We start from the raw sequence: 16,250 nt of genomic DNA on the forward strand, positions 1-16,250 counted from the left end.
TATGAAGTATTCATGATTAATAAAAATTAAATGTGATTATATCAATAGTTGAATTAATAATTACAGACACAATGTGCTATTTTAATGTGCTATTTTATCCTGTCAACTTATTTCTTCAAAATTGAGAGTACTATCAAAAGATTTGAATCATTTCATAGATGACTCAAAATTGGGTAAAATAGATGGTAGAAAATGAAACATGATCCTGTGAATCCATTTCTCAATTCTTACTCTTCTAATAGTTTCACTCCTATTGTTGGATGTATTACCAATAGTTTATGAAGTATTCAAAATAAATAAAAACTAAAAGAGATAATATCAAAAGTTGAATAAATAATTACAGACACAATGTGCTATTTTAATGTGCTATTTTTATCCTGTCAACTTATTTCTTCAAAATTGAGAGTACTATCAAAAGATTTGAATCATTTCATAGATGACTCAAAATTGGGTAAAAATAGATGGTAGAAAATGAAACATGATCCTGTGAATCCATTTCTCAATTCTTACTCTTCTAATAGTTTCACTCCTATTGTTGGATGTATTACCAATAGTTTATGAAGTATTCAAAATCAATAAAAACTAAAAGAGATAATATCAAAAGTTGAATAAATAATTACAGACACAATGTGCTATTTTAATGTGCTATTTTTATCCTGTCAACTTATTTCTTCAAAATTGAGAGTACTATCAAAAGATTTGAATCATTTCATAGATGACTCAAAATTGGGTAAAATAGATGGTAGAAAATGAAACATGATCATGAATCCATTTCTCAATTCTTACTCTTCTAATAGTTTCACTCCTATTGTTGGATGTATTACCAATAGTTTATGAAGTATTCAAAATTAATAAAAACTAAAAGAGATAATATCAAAAGTTGAATAAATAATTACAGACACAATGTGCTATTTTAATGTGCTATTTTTATCCTGTCAACTTATTTCTTCAAAATTGAGAGTACTATCAAAATATTTGAATCATTTCATAGATGACTCAAAATTGGGTAAAAATAGATGGTAGAAAATGAAACATGATCATGTGAATCCATTTCTCAATTCTTACTCTTCTAATAGTTTCACTCCTATTGTTGGATGTATTACCAATAGTTTATGAAGTATTCAAAATTAATAAAAACTAAAAGAGATAATATCAAAAGTTGAATAAATAATTACAGACACAATGTGCTATTTTAATGTGCTATTTTTATCCTGTCAACTTATTTCTTCAAAATTGAGAGTACTATCAAAAGATTTGAATCATTTCATAGATGACTCAAAATTGGGTAAAAATAGATGGTAGAAAATGAAACATGATCATGTGAATCCATTTCTCAATTCTTACTCTTCTAATAGTTTCACTCCTATTGTTGGATGTATTACCAATAGTTTATGAAGTATTCAAAATCAATAAAAACTAAAAGAGATAATATCAAAAGTTGAATAAATAATTACAGACACAATGTGCTATTTTAATGTGCTATTTTTATCCTGTCAACTTATTTCTTCAAAATTGAGAGTACTATCAAAATATTTGAATCATTTCATAGATGACTCAAAATTGGGTAAAAATAGATGGTAGAAAATGAAACATGATCATGTGAATCCATTTCTCAATTCTTACTCTTCTAATAGTTTCACTCCTATTGTTGGATGTATTACCAATAGTTTATGAAGTATTCAAAATTAATAAAAACTAAAAGAGATAATATCAAAAGTTGAATAAATAATTACAGACACAATGTGCTATTTTAATGTGCTATTTTTATCCTGTCAACTTATTTCTTCAAAATTGAGAGTACTATCAAAAGATTTGAATCATTTCATAGATGACTCAAAATTGGGTAAAAATAGATGGTAGAAAATGAAACATGATCATGTGAATCCATTTCTCAATTCTTACTCTTCTAATAGTTTCACTCCTATTGTTGGATGTATTACCAATAGTTTATGAAGTATTCAAAATTAATAAAAACTAAAAGAGATAATATCAAAAGTTGAATAAATAATTACAGACACAATGTGCTATTTTAATGTGCTATTTTTATCCTGTCAACTTATTTCTTCAAAATTGAGAGTACTATCAAAAGATTTGAATCATTTCATAGATGACTCAAAATTGGGTAAAAATAGATGGTAGAAAATGAAACATGATCATGTGAATCCATTTCTCAATTCTTACTCTTCTAATAGTTTCACTCCTATTGTTGGATGTATTACCAATAGTTTATGAAGTATTCAAAATTAATAAAAACTAAAAGAGATAATATCAAAAGTTGAATAAATAATTACAGACACAATGTGCTATTTTAATTTGCTATTTTTATCCTGTCAACTTATTTCTTCAAAATTGAGAGTACTATCAAAATATTTGAATCATTTCATAGATGACTCAAAATTGGGTAAAAATAGATGGTAGAAAATGAAACATGATCATGTGAATCCATTTCTCAATTCTTACTCTTCTAATAGTTTCACTCCTATTGTTGGATGTATTACCAATAGTTTATGAAGTATTCAAAATTAATAAAAACTAAAAGAGATAATATCAAAAGTTGAATAAATAATTACAGACACAATGTGCTATTTTAATGTGCTATTTTTATCCTGTCAACTTATTTCTTCAAAATTGAGAGTACTATCAAAAGATTTGAATCATTTCATAGATGACTCAAAATTGGGTAAAAATAGATGGTAGAAAATGAAACATGATCATGTGAATCCATTTCTCAATTCTTACTCTTCTAATAGTTTCACTCCTATTGTTGGATGTATTACCAATAGTTTATGAAGTATTCAAAATTAATAAAAACTAAAAGAGATAATATCAAAAGTTGAATAAATAATTACAGACACAATATTTCTGAAGGGGGAATGTTGACTCATATGCTTTATATTATTACTCAATCATTCGTATTTTCCATGACACATTAAATGTATCATTATGATATCTAGGGACTTAAGTTTTTTATAAATTTATGTTTTGAGATTCAGGATATAAGTTAGAACATATATTATTTAATGGTCATAATTACTTTGAGATTTTGAAGAGCCTGTCTATCTTAAAATGGGTTTTCCAAAAATATGAAGTATTCAACCATGTTGATTCCTGTTTCAGGATAAGTGTGGTGCCTTTGACTGCACAGACAGGTGTTTTCTTAAGAGTGTAAATTTATTAGCATTATATCTTCTACTTATGAAATATGATTAAGGATTAATGACAGTTCCAGGAAAACAAGAATACCTTTACCATGAAAATAACAACAAGCTAAGTTGAAGGGTGCTAATGACATGATAAATATCAGATTTAACATTTTTACACAGGACATAAAAGCATTCATCTTATCATGTTACTAACATTGAAAGTGTGAACTTTGAGTAATGTCTTTCTGTTTATGGGGGTTTGATGTTTAAAGTAACTTTCAGTTAACATAATTATTTTTATTTTATTTATGATATTTATTATTTTTAAATAATGGATGTCATTGTTTTTTTATAAATTTTAACTATCTCACCTAAATAATATTCATATAACCTTGAAAGACTTCATAGGTGTTAAAAGGCTTTAATTCTTGTAAATTATTTCTAGCTTCATATGTGATGAATTCAGGTTAAATAAACCATAATAGTATCTATGGGCCTTGAAAACTATTGACATTAAGATACTCACAACTGTTGATGCAGTTTAGGCTAATATTTTATTAGCAAATTTACAACACAAAGGTCGGTTTAAAAGAGGAGCTAATCAACAAAAAGGTTCATGACCAATCTTGGCCTCCCATCTCCCAACTAAATCTATAAAAAAGGGGCACCAACAAGTTTAAAGTATACATCCAACAAGTACTAAAATAAAACGGGCAGTGCAAAGGAAAAAATACACTGGGAGAAAGGAACATTCTTGGTATAAAATCCCCATGTTGTAATTATTTTTTCCCATCTCTATCTTCTCATCTTGGATATTTCTCTTGGAATGAAAAACCCAATGAAACAGTTTTCTCAATATCCACACTCATACATATGCCTTGGAGGTTGTTTTATAAAAGTTTTTTCTTTCAATCTTCAAGATAACTTGCTCCTGCAAATTTCTGTCTTGTAAAAATATAAATACCGAAGGTTAGTCTTGTTAATTATTGAACTTTATTTACTTCTTCCCGCAAAATTTATATATCATTTGAATCTATATTATAATTCTTAACATTCAAAACTGAAATCTTTAACCGATTACTTTGAGTTTGTTAAGTTTCTCTTCTTTCTCCACTTTGGGTTCATAATCTCTATTTTCCTGCAGATGTTTAGTTTGAAACTTTTATTGATTCTTGATTCATCATTTCTCTTCTACTTCATTTTTTTCTTCTAATCTATCATTTCCTGTTCTCCCTAAATCAGATTCCACAATCCACATAACTAGTTTGCTGAAGAGAATTACATGTCTTGCCCCGTTCTGCTGACATACAAATGAAGGTAAAAGTCATTTGCATTTTTTGATATAGTTCCTTTAACAGCACTTAAAACCCTTCAACATAATTAGCAAACAATATGTTTGTATGTATGTATCCACATATGGTCTTGATGAAATATAACTTCTTTGTTGGGCTTATATGTTGGGCTTTTCTTATTTTTTTGATAACTTTAACTAACAGAGATACATATCAAAAGTAGTTAGAGACATTTTAAGGGAGAGAAAAATAAACTGTCCATGGTCATTGTGGGAGTAGACTTTAGTTTAACACTCAAAAGGTAAAACATAATGCACATCAGAGAATCAGATATTTTGTACTCCATTCCACGCAAAAGCATATCCAGAACCAGTTATTTCCGGAGAGGGTTAGCATAGATTGTTCTATGGATCCTTTCCAAATAATATGTGTCTTTATTTATCTGAATTTATGAAGGCAAAGGAAATGGCTCCAGCCACTGAAACTGGTGTGTGTGAAAAGTGGTTTATTCTCATTTGGTTAAAAACCAAAACCACACGTGGTGAGCTAGAGCACTATGGTAGAAGAGGTTTGGCCAATTTTCTATCAAGTATGCTTTCTATATACATGTACATTTCTAAAGGGACTTTGAAATTTAAATCCGCAATGTTTTAAATTTAAATCCAAAGGGAGCCTGTTTGGGAAAAGCTTCCAGCAGAAAATGATTTTGTTGGGGATGGTTTTATCCCATGTGGCCTTGAATATTCAGAATCATACTCTAATCATGTCAATCCATGAATCACATAGTCCATAACTCACTAACGGTTGAAATTTGACCTCTTATTTTGCTATCAATGAATTGGGTAAATTTATGCACGATTGCAATACTATCATGAATAATCCATACTGTTCCTCAGATATGACTTTGGTTCGTGGTCTCATGGATATGATTTTAGTAATAACTTTATAAATAGTATTGCACAAGCTGATTAGCCCCAGGTCGAAGAAGGTTTGTGGATTCTTCACTTTGGTGATTATGGATATGAAAGCATTTTCTCATGTTATGGGTACAATTCTAGTGTGAAAGAGATAAATTATAGCTTCTTTTAACTCATCCTTAAGTGTTTTCCAACATTTCGTGAAAAATGAGGGGTAAATCCATCAGGGCCTAGTGCGATGTCCTGGTGTGAAGCCTCTATCTCTTCCAAACTCTAAGATTTTCACAATTGTGCCTTATCTTTTTCAGATATGATTTGGGAATGTCATTTAATATAATTGAATTTTGGAAAAGTGTCTGTGATGTGAGTATTGTTTTGTAACAATTAATGTCTTCCTGACTTAGTACTTTACCATCATCTTCAAAATAGTCCTTATGGAAACTAGCTTTCAGTACTGTGTGAGAAAAAAAATTAATCTTTGTCTTCTGAAAATCATTTGTTATAACATCACCTTTGTTGTCATCCCAACATTCTTGAACTTCATCTTCTGAATAAGAAACTGTTAACTCGGTATTAGTGTTTACAAATACAATTTATTCCAGATTTTTAGTTTTTCTTTGAGTGGTTGGATTTTATTACCTAAATTATGCATTGAAGAATCTCCTGTTAATTGGGAATAGGGAGATGACCAAAAATATGTAACAATAGTAGAAAGTCCACATGCTTAGTCCACATATCCTGAAAGTGGAATGGGGGTCTCCACAAACATGAACCTAGAGAATGATTTGTTAAGATAATGGGCATATGATTTTAGAGTCCTCTGGCTAGTTGTCTTCTCTAAGTCCACAAATGGTCATGAATTTTCTAATAACTGCAAGTCTGTCGACATGCTCATATATCGATGTCACCTTTTTCTCCCATTACATCAAAATAGAGTATTTCCCCCTATGATAAGGCTTTGTTAGTCCCAAATGCATAATGCTCTCATTTAAATTGTTCATATGCATAGGCGTGGGTCTGTACTACCCTTTTTCTCTGCTGAATTTGGTATGGTACTGAAATCCTCTCCTAGAAACCATGTTGTGTATAACTCATTAAACTTGTGAAAAATGTGATCCCATATAGTTTTTCTTCTATCCCTTGTTTAAGATCCATATATATGTTATATGGATCGCATCCCCTCTTATCCTGACTCCCGTTGAAATATTTTTAATGCCCTCATGAACTATGATTTTGTCAATTTCTCCATCCCAAAAAGCCAAATCCGTCCAAAGGACTGTGCGCAACACCTATAGTATCCTATTTTCCTTTTTATATCTATATTTTTTCAGTTCTCACTTAATATTCTATGATACCAATCAACTTAGTGCCATAACCGTCACTTATCTTTTGGATTATTGTATTGATGCCTTTTGTTATATTTATACCTCCAAAATTCATAAGTAATGTATTGATCATAAGCCAATAGTGGAGTAATGACAACTATGGTGAACTAAGAAATTAGGGTTTAATTTATTGTTATTATTTTGAGTTTAATCAATAAAATTATAAACCTATACTGAAGAAAATTTAGGTAGTGATGAGTATAGAGATTCTCCATAGGGAGCAATAATTAAGGATTTAATATTCTTTAATATATATTAGTGACATGAGACACAAACAAAATATGGGGTCAAGAGATGATAAAATGTTAGGCAAGAGAATGATTATAGTACATAGTAGATAACTAGAAAAATAGTTGAGAGTGGGAATTTAAAGATGATAATAATATAACAAAGTAAACACATGAGGGCGACGTGATGAAAAGAACGAGTCATTAAGGGGGAAAATGAGTCAGATGACTATCATACAATAATGTGTAAAACATGATATAATGTCCAAAGATGTAAAATGATGGTAGAACAATAAAGTGAAATGGTTGTAACATAAAAATGATGTCAAGAAGAACCAATCTAAGGCGATCATCATTATCGTAGATCCTTAAGTTCCTCCAAGATCACAACAATTCACAAGCATAGGTAAGATCCCCTATTCTATGTTGTCTCTTCGCAATAATGAGCTGCACTAATAATTAGGAATGGGAAATTCCCATGGTCGTTCTGTTCTGTTCGTTTAAAACGAACAAAAAATTTGCACAAATGAACCGCACAGGGGTCTGTTCATTGTTCTGTTCCTTTTGTGTGAAAAAATTAGAACATATGTTCAAACAATTCGCACAAACCGAAAAAAATTTGCACAATTTGAAAAATTCGCACAAATAGAACATTTCGCACAATTAGAACAATTCACACAATTTGAACAATTCGCACAAACCGAACAAAATTCGCACAAAGAGAACACAATTCGCACATGGAGGCAAAAAACGGTCAAATTTGTTCAAAAATTGCACAAAATTGCTCAAAAATGTTATGCATCTACCAAAGTATATTATACTAAAATTATTTCAATTTATAATATATTTAAGGGTCATTTACTTGTTGAGACAAGAATCAAAACTCTGAACACATTACTTCTAATTAAATTTAATATAGCCTTCATGTGCCAAATTTATAATTGAACTTGTGGTTAACATAATGAAAATTTATATATCATATCATAACACACCATCTTCTGTAGAAAATCTATCAATACAAATCTAACAATCATTGAATCCAGTGATGATGGCATTTATATCTAGTGGTACCTGATATGTCATGGGTTTATGTCATTGTTTTGACTTACATAGTGTAAGTTAAACTTAAGAAAAAATATTATATATATATATAAGTACACTGTAATATATTGGGAAATCTATAGGGAGACAAGACTTCAATATCAGAATTATTTTGAGGTCTGGACAAGTCTTTAAAATAAAATTGTGGGGGCTTTTGTCTTACTATTTGACATGTTATATAATTCAGGATGTAGTTTTAACGAACACTCAAGAGAAATTACTAAAAAATGTTTAGCTGATTTTACTGAATTCATTGGGTATTAAAAGGGAATTAATGGATTTTATTTTTTTAAGAATTAATTTCATTAAAAATGACTTACATGAAAAATTGCGCACTTGATAATTTTCTGTGATTTAATTAGAGGGTCGAATGATTATATTTCAATAATAATATTTTTAGGTATTTTTCATTAATTTTTGCAATTTTTAATCCATAAAACACCCGATTTAACTTTTCCATTCATTAGAGGCAGTGGAGGCGGCGGCACATTATGTCATTGACATGCCATCCAAGTTGCCATTGACATTGAAACCTACAAACAGATCAACTATGTCGAAATTTTTTTGTTCCTGAGGTATACACCCTTGATTCACTTACTGCAGTATAGATCTCTGGCTCTCAACTCTTTATCACGCTTAGAGAAATCTTTTGAGGCTGTGGCAGCTCATCCGGTCATCCTTGAGCCACAGAAGGAACATGTTTTTTGGCGATCTCCGACCCAATTGGTGTCACGTTTGTTGCTTGATATCATCAGATTCCAATTTATTTGCCCATCTAAAATCTGAACCAGAGAAACAAATAGATGGTTGAGTGAAAGAGTGAGAAAGAGACAGGGAGAGAGAGGTAGAAAGAGAGAGAAAGAGAGAGATAGAGCGAGAAAGGGAGAGAGAGGGAGGTAGAGACGGAATAGGAGGGGGGGTAGAGAGAATGGGAGAGGGAGGGAGGTCTAGAGAGAGGGAGGTAGAGAGAGAGAGAGAGGGAGGTAGAGACAGAATAGGACAGGGGCATAGAGAGAATGGGAGAGAGAGGGAGGTAGGGACAGAATAGGAGGGGGGTAGATAGAATGGGAGAGAGAGAGAGGGAGATAGAGAGAGAGGGAGGTAGAGACAAAATAGGTGGGGGAGAGGAGGTAGAGAGAGAGAGGGAGAGAGAGAGAGAGGGAGGTAGAGACATAATAGGAGAGGGGGAGAGGAGGTAGAGAGAGAGAATGGGAGAGAGGGAGGTAGAGAGAGAGAATGGGAGAGAGGGAGGTAGAGACAGAATAGGAGAGGGGAGAGGAGGTAGAGAGAGAGAATGAGCGAGGAAAAGAGTAGGTAGAGAGAGAGAGGGAATGGGGGACTCTTACCACATCAAGGGCCATATTAATCCGTTGTTTCTCATCTATTTGGGAGTTTGAACGATGAACAATCCGATAAAAGCTCCCCCTAATAAATCAAAAATCTTCTGTCAGAAAGTGAATGTAGTACATGTTTAGTTCTTCCATATCCAAACTCTAAAAAATGAGCGGTCCATATAGATGCTCAAACTGATAACTTCAGAAAATATTTAAAAGATAAATGTTGAGAAAATGAAATGGAGGGTGAGAATTTGAACAAAGACCACATTCAAACTTGCCATTAGATATTACAAGAGATTACAGAACCAGTCTTAAGGAGATGACAAAAAATGGAATCATTGAACTGGGTTTTGGCAAAGAACACATTTGAACTTGGAAATAAAAAAATAAAAAAGAGCAGCATACAATTTATGCTACCCTTACCGGATTGCGACTTGTGTGTGATTGGTGCTCTCAACATGATCGACGCTGTGCTGATGAAAAAAGCATTAGGAAAAATAGAAAATAGATATGAAGGTCACGACTCAGTTAAATTCCAAAAAGAAAGATCCAAATATGCGAAAACGTTGAGTGAACAATCATCCAAGGCACATTAATTATGGAGTACTCTTGACATTGGATGGAGGATTAGTTTTCAACAAGAACTATAGAGGAGTCTCGCATCTAGCTTGCGGTTTTCTTCCATCTTTGTCGTCAGTATCGTGTGTTGGACAACTAATCTGCGTAAAGAAAAAATGAAAGAATTTTCCATCACCATCATGGTGATTATTGTTGACCATGGCAAGGAGCAATAATAGAGGTCTCAATTTGTAAATAAACTGATAGTTCAGTAAAGCAAAATTTTGAGATTCTAACCGGTGGGTGCATTCACACAAATGTCAAATGGCCCATCATCTTCATCACCATCTTCATCCCCTTTTGCTCTCAAATCATCGTTCTTGTACCATGACTTCAACATCATTAGGACTTCAATGCTCTCTGCCGTGAGCCTTGATCACCTGTAGTTGATTGCATGGTGCCCTTTTGAGAATAGACGCTCACACACGGCATTCGTAACTTGAACTGCTAGAAATTCCTTCACCACCAATGCTAATGCGGGGTAAGAAACCTGACCTTTTATGGGTTTAAAAGAAATCAGATATTCGATAAGGGAAGCACGAGATTTTAAATATAAAAAATGAAAATTATATGATACCTGTCGTCTTCCACCAATGCAATACCTCCGTACCGAATGCTGGTGGGGTCGTCACATATACGTCGAGCTCTTCAATTCGGAACAACTCTTTGTGGTAGCTCAGATGGATCTAGTAGTTCTTCGAGCTCCATTTTTGTATGAAATCTCTCATAATTGATGAAGCAGATTGTTCGGTGGACCGACTCCCAATGTTTTTGGATACCGAATGTAACTCCATGATGTTGCGAATGGTAGATAGAACCTCATTCTTAGACTGTGGATCAATCAAGCGAAGTTTCATAGATGGGTCAAGTAGAGAGGCGATAGTGAAAGCCTCATTTCGTGTTAGTATGAACACATATTTATCTAGCTTCGCCCGCTTAGCGGAACATATATTAGATAAGACATTCCTTTGCCTAGCAGACATAGCGTGTCCAACTGGAAGCATGGAAGTGTCCGTTACTCCCACTCTAATTCGCTCAAGATGCATCATCGATCTCTTAATACTGACTGTACCCTCATTTGACGTCAATGCCTTGATCCGAATAGCGACAGAGGTGCCATGCTGGAGTGATTGACTAGGTTCCATTCTGCATCAAGTAAAGTACATTTTCAAAGAGCGGTTGACATAATCATATCAATAACAATTTTCTTCTCAATGCACCCGCGTAGCATTTTGAAAGTGGAGCTCCACCTTGTAGGGCAATTTATCGTGATCCTCCTCGTGTTTGACATATTTAACTGTCTGCAGTAGGAAAAATACTTTGCCTCTTTCTTCGACGATCCTCATATAGCGATGACCACCTCTGTTAGGCGCCGAACAACATAACTTAAGGAAATTGCAAAAGGATATGACTCCTCTACATCAAACACATTATCAAGGTTTGTGAGGTCTACTTCATCAATGAAACTTGACTCAGGCCCATCGTCGACGACATTGAGCACCTTCAATCTGGCCTGCATAACTAAGTTGATCACATCAGCAATGCACAAGACATGTCTCTTTGGAGTAAAACGGGAGTTCACTAGGTGCAACTCCCGTTCTAATGTCACCATCATTGTTGAATTATTCGAAGCATTATCTGTCGTAATTGCACATACCTCCGCGCTCAACTTAAATTTGGCAAGAACTTCCAACACAATCTCACTCAAGTACTCCCCACTATGTGAGCCCTCCAACTGGCGTATAGTGAGGACACATTCACACATTTTCCATTCTGTATCTATCCAATGAATGGTAAGACCTATAAATGAGATTTAATTCGCATAAGTCCAACAATCTAGAGTGATGGCCACTCTATCAACACTCTCCAATCAGTCGCGAATACCGATCTTTAACTCAATGTAAAGCTTGAAAGCTTTTTCCTTCACAGCCTTGTCGATTGAATGGATATCTCCTCCTGTGCGATGTATCGAAGTAGTTGTATGAAGTATTTTTTACATACAATGTTCCACTGTGAGGCTGACTGACATATGAAATGTACAAGCTCTTCTTTTGTCGTCTCTAGTACCTTGTCGGTCAAAGATGTTTGCAACCGATGGTTGGTTAGAAGAGCTCCCTTCTTGACCCTTCAATTTGTTATACTCTTTACGGTGCACATTTAGCAAATGTCGCCATAGGACCACACTACAACTATACCTGTTTTGCTCTACTATCACATCACGACCCCTAGTACAAGTCGCACATAGATTGCATGTGAAAATCTTTGGCGCCACCTCTGTGAAGTCTATCCGTGCAGTGCATTCATTCTTTCTCTTTCTTTTCTTTTGGCTGTGGCCAACACTACCCACGGACGATGCAGAGCTCTCAAAGGAACCAGAAGCATGCGAGCGAGGTGTTCTACGCATCCCAAATTACAATTGAAAATGTACATTTCTCAACTCATTCAGCCAATACCAAACTAATTTTTGAAAAAGTTTTAAGTGCAGTTATGAAGAATGTTAAAGCAGTGTTTTAAATTGAAAGTTATGAAATTTATGACCACTCTAACGTAGAAAGGTAGATTCGTCATCCTCCGAGTAGATAAAGAAGCAAAAAAATGAAATATTTGCCAATTAACTGACAAAAAAATTACATATGTACGCACCTTATAATATACCTCCGAGGCAAATTCAGTAACTGCTCTTATCATTATGGAGAAGACAGAGAATGTCGCGTAGAGCTTTGTATCCAAAGGCAGGGAGATGTTCAAATTCCCAGAGATGAGGGTCCTAATTTTAAATAGAAAAACTACGTTAAGGATTCATTTATTCTATTTGAACAAGTTAGTTTGCTTTTCGCAATGTTGGGCTGTACCATGAAACCTTTAACTTAGTTATCGTACTCAGAAATTTTGCCTCTCGATTTCATTCGACATAAAAAATCATTCCACATAATATCCATAAAAACATCAAATCGAAACTGCGGTGCAAAGTCGGGATTAGAATATAGCTGTAAAATTTGATCAACAATTAGACAGAGAGACAAAGAAAGACACAGACTGAGAAAACAACAGAGAAAACAAACTGAAGTTGTACTTAAAAATATAACTTCTAACACAAACTGAAATAAAAAATAAAAAAAAGTACCAAATACTTAGAAAACTGAAAAAATTCCACTCTCATGCGCAGGAACCTTCCAGGGTACACTAAATTGAAACTAATTATTATAAACAATACATAACTGATTCCTAAAATGAAACTCAGTTTTAAAAAATGTTTTTTTTTTAATCCAGATTTGATGTTCATGGCAGAATTCGGATCGAACTTTAGGAACAAATGTTTTTAAAATTTTAAAATAAAGCCAAGCCCGGTTATTTCATCAACCAACTAATCAAAATTCCATGTACACAAAAAGAAAACAGAATATTTAATTATCCTAACTAAAAATGAATCTGTCTCGTGCTCAATCATTGCTAATAGTTCAAACCTTACGTGCCAGCTACATAATAAAACTTAGCTTGTTATATATGTATATATATTTAAATAAAATGGATAACTTAATTTTGATCAGAGTTAATACATAATTAAAACTTCAAAAGAGACGACCACGATTATTTCATCAGTGAAATAAAAAAAACTCATTGCCATACTAATAAAAAAATATATCATTTGTCCCAATTAAAAACTAATCTGTCCCATGAGCTATACCCTTACAGGTCGCAGTAAATTAATGCATTTGTTTCAACGCTACATAACTGCTTCATACAATTAAACTTTGGTTATAGAAAAACATTAAGGTTAAAGTGAGTAGCGGAATTTTGATAAACAGTTTGAAAATAATGTTTTTAAAATTTGTAAAGTTCAAGGTACAGCCAAGATCGATTGTTTCAGAAATCAAATACTAACAAAATCAATTAACCTTAAAAGTTGACGAAAAAATCAATCATTATATTCACAAACTGTAACATTCCACCTCACATTAAATCAATAATAACTAATGAAACCCTACATTGCTACTTCCTATAATTAAACTTATATTACTAAAAATGCTTTAAAAGCATAAAGATCAAAGTCTGGAAACAAATTTCTGAAAAAGAAAAAAAAGAAATAATGCCATCATCAATTGTGAATTAGTCTAACAATAAAAATCTCATTTACGACAAAGAGAAAACAAAGGCACAATAAACACTCTCATGCACCGAACCTTCTGGATCATATTAAATCAAGCCTAATATTAAACTATCCCCATAATTAAACTGTCCTATTAAAAATAATTCAACACATGAAGGTCCAACTCTAGAAATAAACTTTCTAGAATAGCAAAATTCAAAGTACAACCAAGAGTGATAACTCACACGGGATTGTTTCCTCACTCAAACAATAAAAACCTCGTGTACACAAAGAAAATTAAATCTACCGAGCATCCAAATTAAAATAAAACATTGTTAGACACCGAGGGCAAGGTCTAGAAACAAACATTTTACAACATTGAAATTTCCAAATACAGCCAAGAATGATTATTTCCTCTATGACTTAATAGAAATCTCATGCACCCACCAAGAAAATAAAGATTTCAACAGTCCAAATCTTAAAAAACAGAGTCTCACATGAACTTAATCGTTATTAACATGTAAAAAACACATTGAGGTCAATGTCTCGTACTAAACTCAATAAAACATTAATTTTATAAAATACAACGAAGAGCGATTATTTCCTCGATCAAATAATGCACATCTCATGTATGGAACAAGAAAATAAAAGTGTCCAACCTTCCAAATCTAAAAAAATGAAGTCTCATTTGTACTAAATCGATACTAACATGTAAAAAAACACAGTCGATATTCATTTCTTCTATTCAAACAAGTTATTTTGCTTTTTGCAATGTTGGGCTGTACCATGAAACCTTCCGGGTCACAGTAAATTGATACATTTGTTTCAGAGCTACATAACTGCTTCATACAATTAAATTTTGGCTATAGAAAAACATTAAGGTTAAAGTGAGTAGAGGAATTCTAATAAAAAGTTTGGAAATAATGTTTTTTAAATTTTTTAAATTTCAAGGTACAGCCAAGATAGATTGTTTCAGCAATCAAATACTAACAAAAATGATTGAACTAAAAAGAAGACAAAACAATCAACCATCATAGTCACGAACTGAAGGAAGACGCATAACGAGAAATCAAGAGAGAAAACGAACTGAAGTCATACCTAAAAATGTTCCAAATAATTAGAAAAAACATACCAAATACATAGAAAAGTGAAAAAATCCTGCCTCCTATATCCGCCTCCACTTTGATCCTCATCCGAATCAGGCGTTAGAGCTGCAAGTTTGGCGTATAGCTAGCGTATCGGCCCTGAGAAAGGATGAGGATTCTGTTAAAATGTCGTGAAGCTCCAAGCTCGGGGATTGTCTCTGTGATGGAGTGAGAGCCTCTAGGTTTAGACTTGAGAGTAGAGAGTAGAGAATAGAGAGGGGAAACAAGAGAAATGGAGAGAGACGGGAACGTGAGTGTGTACGGGCTGTCATCGAGAGAGATGGAGAAAACAAGAGTATGAGGGAGACGGGGAGAGGCATAGAGGGAACGAGAGTATCAGGGAAGAATCAACTGTAATATTTTTTAAAATCCTTTAAAAACAATTCACACAATGCGAACCTCACAGGGGTTTGTGCGAAGTTCTGTTCGTTTTCAATTTTGTTCTGTTCGGAAATCCGAACAGAACGCAAAATTCGCTCCAATTCACATAGATGGAACATAACGACCATGTCTAATGGAAGTTAGTTTTTTGTCACAAAAAACAGTGCTCATTGATGAACGAACATGTGAAAATATCTGTTCTTGTTCTTGTTTGTTCACAAACAGACTACCGCGTGGGGTGGGGGTTATGAGGAGTGTGTTGGTAGCTCGCTGTAGGGTGGGGCTGGGGGTGAGACAGAGGAGTGCTGGTAGCTTGCCGAAGGGGGGCGAGGGGACCAGAAGGGTGGGGGGACATGATAGGGGAGATGACTGCTTGTTAAAGGAAGGGGAAGGGGGAGGGGGAATTGGGGGCCTGAGAAAGGGGGAGGTGCTGCTTGCTTGCCAAAGGGACGGAGGGGGGCCTGGACTGACCCGAGGAGGGGGGAGGGGTGAGGGTGGGGACGCAGGACTGCTTGCTTGCCGAAAGGAACGGAGGGGGGCCATGGGGGGGCCCAAGGAGGGGGGTGTGGGGATGAGGATGTGGGGCTGCTTGCTTGCCGAAGGGGACAGAGGAGGGG

The sequence above is a fragment of the Wolffia australiana genome, chromosome 17 (assembly GCF_029677425.1).
Source record: "Wolffia australiana isolate 7733 chromosome 17, ASM2967742v1".
In the NCBI taxonomy this organism is placed as follows: domain Eukaryota; kingdom Viridiplantae; phylum Streptophyta; class Magnoliopsida; order Alismatales; family Araceae; genus Wolffia; species Wolffia australiana.